The sequence below is a fragment of the Opisthorchis viverrini genome (assembly GCF_000715545.1).
Source record: "Opisthorchis viverrini unplaced genomic scaffold opera_v5_169, whole genome shotgun sequence".
Classification (NCBI taxonomy): domain Eukaryota; kingdom Metazoa; phylum Platyhelminthes; class Trematoda; order Opisthorchiida; family Opisthorchiidae; genus Opisthorchis; species Opisthorchis viverrini.
The window spans coordinates 472,743-478,771 of record NW_008751824.1 but is presented as its reverse complement, the minus strand read 5'-3'; the positions used below and the strand labels follow the sequence as shown (position 1 = coordinate 478,771).

Below are 6,029 nucleotides of genomic sequence, written 5' to 3'. Positions count from 1 at the left end.
AAAGAAGACGGTCATTAAAAATGAAGGTTTGTATCTACGTAATCATCGTTTTCCAGATGTTGCCAGAGAGATTGATAACCAATGGGATTGTTGTACGATGCTTTTGTCCAAAGATAGTGATACTCGAACTAAGGGATAGTAATTCTGACACTTCTAACGATCAGTATACTTACGTGGAACATCATGCAACGTTGAAGTCAGTCACGAGAAGACCTGAGTGGCAAATGGTCCTCGTCAACAAAACAGCTTCGTGGCAGTTGAGTTCGCATGTTTTATCTGGTGTGCTGACCTCTATGTTCAAGGTTACCGGCTTAAGATGACCGGGACTGTGTACATGAGTCTAGGTGTTTGTGTGTGAGGGCGAAATTGTTCTGGAATGAGTAATTACGTAATAACTGTGCCAACTACTACGTGATGTAAGCCCTACTATAGCTGTGGTTAACACAGGCTGGGTACGCATAGACCTCAAGTGCCTCAGCAAAAATCCTGAAACTAAACCTGCGGATGCGCACTGGTTCAACCTGCGGCCCTTCGCAATGATGTGTCACAAAACGGCCAAGACTTTTTATTTCAGTTGTTTCGAGTATCGATAATGGTGTGACGCTTGTGTTCCATGGTCACACTTGATGCGGTTGTTTGCCCGAAATATCAGTCGGTGAGTTGTGTGGATATGATGTGATTAACATAGTCAAGCACTTGGGGATTTTCAGGTTATGGGAATTTACCGCGTTGAAGGCGTTTCATTCTTAATATGAAACATGTCAAAATTAACCAGTTGTAAGGAACTGATTCAGGTTTGGTATTTTGGCATCTTCTTTTGACGGAAACCCAGAATCACGCCTACATAATGTGCCTCATCATCATCGTCACCATCATCATGATCACAGTCATCAGTGACAACAACATCACTGATGACACTGATGCTTCAGCGCGGTACCGGATCTGAATTTCTCGGGATTCTTTCACAGACTTTCTCAAAAACGAATCACGCAGAAGCGACTAGTAAAGGGCATCAAGTCACGCAGAATCGCTTCTGTTGACAAGTTCGAAACAATACTCAAACTAGTATACTAAATGCACCGGCCTTCAGAGTTGCGTAGCCGAATCCTGGAAAAGCCCAATAGGCATTCAGTTCAACTGCAGCACTTGCGTTCTGTATCCTTGTTTTCGACAGACAACACAGTCACCGCAGCTTACGAGCAACAGGCGCTTATTGTTCTGCTTGATTCACTACGTGGACATAAAAACCAGTTAATCAAACCGGCTTTAAAACAAACCGGCTTTAAAAACAAACTTGGTTATTAAAGTCGGATGCACAAAATCCGAAGCTGATCGTCGTGCATGAGGAACAAAACGGACGATCCTAGTGCTAGGACTTGCGGACAGAGTATTCAAGTTTCGGTGGTATAGTGAAAGTTCTCGCTCACCTACCTGGTTGTATGCAACTAGTAGGGTGACCCGGTTTGTGACGCCACTCGACGGGTGATGTGGGATGAGGGTATTGTCAGTTGTACGTAGGCTGGGATACTGCCAGGACACTCACACCCACACAGTCTTCGGCTCAGAAGTCTGATCGCTAGGCAAATGCATTTGGTGCAAAATGTCAGTGCATTATCATTTTCATAGGACACTTTGCCACCCGTGTTACAAGCTCTCACGTAAAGGGTCGGGAGACTGTGATAATCAGACATCTAACACTTAAGCAGCCTGGTATCAGACTCTGAGTACTGTACAGACAACACCCAGTATAGCTCAGTGAGCCTCGAAGCACACAAACTGTCATATCACGGTAAAATCTAGTCTCTTCGCGACGAGCTCCAAGAGGTGCGAAGCCAGCAATGAGTTATCGAAGGTTTGCAGAAAGCTTATGAATAGTACGTTGTGCCAAGATAAAAGGTTGTTTACTTCATCTCTTCCAACTTACATGGTGTCGATTGAGAAAACAGAGAGAATATTGTCCTTGGAAAACACAAGGTTGAAAGGTCGGGTTGCCAACAGCTGAGTTTTTGGGATACTTTGAAGTAGCATGTCATTTCGCGCTCCAGGGTCACATCGGGCGATCAAACAAGTCACTCAAGTGGTCAAAACGTCGGCGATTTCCACTCTATTCAGAAGGATAATCGGAAATTGCTAGGAACGTTGTTGTGTCTTGACCGCACAACTTTGGTAAAAACTAATATCTATGACATCCAAAAGGCTGGAGATTTTCGTAAGGCAAATAGAATTTCTCTCAAGCACTGACGAGCTCTTTAGTTTCCAGTGCAAATAATAGGCGTGATTCAGGTCTATTTTTACTACCACAATTAAAGACCAAGATCACGTTAAATCACCCAAGAGTAGGAGTACCAGTTCTTTTTGCGGTCATCAAATTGTCAAGTTGTTATCACTCACTGCGCAAACCTACTTGTGTAACTCCTGTGTGAATATGGTACCATGAAAAATTGTGAGCGAGATAACCTAGTTCACATACGTTAGGTGTACTGATAGTGCTCACATGATGAAGATTAGAATGCAGCGCAGATGTTGGGTGGAAACTGGTTCAAAACATACGAAGAATAACGCTTTATCAGTTCACTGTTCCAATATCTGCTCAACTGGTTTATTAGACAGGTTTTGCACAGTTAACGATAAACTGATTTTCGCTTACACTACCTGGAAGCAGCTGTGAACAGACTTGCGAATCTTCATTGAGGTAACCATCAGAGGTACTGTACATTTTTCAGAAAATACCCTCATTTGCACACAAAGTGGGTTTTGACGGAAGACTCAAGTGAATCCAGCTGAATCTCCCGTTTCTTGGTTGTCCACTTCACCGAGCAGGACAGTACACTTTACAGTAATCGTCCATATTCTTTGCTGGAATGTTGCATGCACCACGGAAATAAAAAGCGATGTACTTCACGTCTCTTAACCAAAAAAACAAGGTCCAATATGGCAAATGGAAGCTGGAAGACGAACATTCTCCGCCATTCTGCTTTAATGCAGGCTTTTGACTGTTTCAAAAAAATTTCGGTGACTCTGAAACTTTGGTCTACTTAGGTTATGAAATTACTGTATTTTGGCATGCATTAACTTCTCCGGGGTGGTTCTTAGGAGCAGCGCTGCCTGTTGATTAAAAACGTCCATGTTAGCAGTGCACGTTCCATGCGAAATTATTTTTACGTATTTATGAAAAATATGATACTCCCTTCAGCGACGAAAGGCCCCTTGGGGCTCTGAAATGCCTCGTTGACTTGACTGATTCTTCGTTGCAGGCACATCAAAAGCAGTAATTCTACGTAATAAAAATAAATTTACTTTTCGGGAAAAGGTAGGTACTGAATTGTTTTGTTCTCCTTCAAAATGCTGTCAACGAATCTGTGAACCGTTTAGACGAATGATGAGATGAATTTACTGAGGCGCTGAGCTAGTGCGCCATCCCTGTTAATGCTACAAATCTTTCCAATTGATGGTTTACTAATAAATCTGGTTCCGGCATCTGTGTCGGGCATACTGATCACATCGCTCAAGTGCGAACACATGCGCCAGTTCAGATGGGAGAATTCGGATGCGTCCAACGCGTTCGCCTTGCATGTCAGATGTCCGGAGTTCAAACCCCGGCACGGCCATTGGATATGCACTGCTGATGAGCTCTAACAAAAGCGAAACTCGAGTCCGGTACTTCCCCCACTTTAATGTGGGTTCACATGAATAATTGCGCCAGGACAGGAGGATGACTGCTCAAAATCGGGTCCACTGGTTGATTGGAGTTCCGCTGCGGTGTCCCCTTTTAGAACGGCGTCTACCATTCGCGTGAATCATGTTTGATTAGAATTTCTATTCTTGTTTCAACTACAGCTATTCTGGCTAGGCACCTGGAGATGGTTTTTCCACCAAGGACCAGTTGTTCACGAGTTTCACTGTTGCGTTTCATGTTGCGTTCGGGTGTAAAATGACCACAACATGCATGATGTGCATGATACCTCGGTGTCCGAATCGATTTTTGGCGCAACTTTTGTTCGTTGCCCAGGTCTCACAGAACACGAACACAAATGTACTGGTTTCGATAAACATGTTATTACTCGTCGATGCACGCACCACTGACCATTATAAAGGTAATGACTGCTCGTACTAGTTCGTTAGAACGAATTCAACTGGCTAACAAACTTTTGCCCACTGTATTTTGTGCTGGTAACACACAATAAAAGTTGTGTTTTGTATTCTCAAAGCATTAATCAGAAACGACTAACATAAATAACCGAACCAGGTGTACAGAGTGAAGCATCAGCGTTGGACACTGATGTCAAGCTGCCAATGATGATGGTGACGTTTAGAGTGAAATGTAAGTTGAACCCATATGTATTTAACCATATTCGCATAACATTCGAAGACGGGATATACTATTTGTAAATTTGTATTCGCTTTCTGTTAACATCGAAGTATTGGGTCTAGTCTTAACGACCTTGGAGTTCTATACATATCTTACTCAAGTAACCAAATACGGAAACACGAGAAAGTCCCAACTATTCATAGCCTAATGACCTGTGATACTGTTGTGCGAGGTACATTCCCCATCAGGTCATGTGAAACAAGATGATCAAACAAACAACCTATTATTCAACCAGTCACCCATAGAAATGGAGAATTCAGTTATGTTCGTGAATGAAACACGCACTGTTTGTCAGATATGATTGAAGAATGCTGAACCACCGGAATGTAACTAAAACTTCCATCCATGTTTTGAGGGGTCTCACATGGTATTGCAGCTTGGGACGACCGCTCTCTTAACAACTTCCTTCGGTATAATTTTCCCTCATGGAACTACTTCTTCCTGGGCAACCGTTCTTCATCACATTTTTTATAGCAAATAACATTATTCAGAAATCCAAATCGTACCAGATCACAACGTTCCGCGCAAGTTCAAAGTGGATCAATAGCATGAACATCACGTACAGTGTCTCACCACCATTTTATCGTGGCTGATCAACTTGGTTGATAGAAGACTATCTTCTAAATAGAATGGTCTCTTAAGATGCTTGTCTTGCCCAATGACGCTGTGGTTTGATCGTTTTGATGTTACCCCGATAAGGCTTACGTAAATCCCGTAGACTAAGAAGGATGGCTATTGTCGTGCTCCCATTTTCACTACCGATTGCAGTGCACTCAGTTTATTAGATAAATCATGTAAGACAAACGATCAACAAACAGACAGTTAATACACAAGTGTTATGTAAAAGCAAACAATGTAAATGATTCTTACACGCGCGGTAGAACGTACTGGAAAGTCTGTTGCGAAGTGTCATTGGTTCTTATTTCTCTCTGAAGCATTTGAACATGCAGCTCAATGTTTGCCGCTGTGGCATCATTTTCTTAACCAATAAACTGAGAAAGCACAATACTTCAATGTTAAAGGAGGCGCTCGTCCGAAGGCAACTACCTGAGAGATAATTCTTTGGAAGACTGTTGTTCTTAACCCTTTTTAAAATTACTCGAGAAAAATTTCTGGGTGTTTGTTTCATCTGGAATCCTTACCGAAGACGGACTTCGACATTCTCACGTCAACCGACGTACGCTTTAAAACAGAGTCGTTCAAGGAAGACTGAGAGCTAAAGCTTTGGTCTACTGCTAAGTTACATGTGTATCAAAAAGTAAGAATGGTGGATAGTTCCAAACGTACCACACAAAACTTGGACTAGTAGCCTACCAAATAAAATCACTCAACTCATGTAAAAATCTTTGATCTGTTTCCGTTTGAGAATTTAGTGGAAGAAATATTTTCATCTGGCTAGGGGCATGCCACACAGAAAGTTATCTATTCAAACTTGCCTGTACCAGGCCACGACAAAACTAACCACTTTGGCAACTTCGGTTGGAATGGAATAAGAAACGCGAGCGAAATTCATAATTTGGATGGAAATTGTGGTTCAACCCGTTTGCACTTCGACTGAGCCATCGTACACCTTAAGGCGGAAACTAACTACTTTAAAGCAAGCTTCGAACAGAAAAATGGCGGTGCCTGCTTTGTTGTTATTGGTTCGCAGAGCCTGTCG

General features: G+C 42.5%; 1 protein-coding gene across 1 annotated transcript in view; it reads left to right on the top strand.

The window, feature by feature from the left end:
* Positions 1-6,029, top strand: part of T265_07355 (hypothetical protein) — a gene marked incomplete at both ends in the record, with an annotated part of 30,415 nt that overhangs the window by 12,666 nt on the left and 11,720 nt on the right. The window lies entirely within an intron of this gene.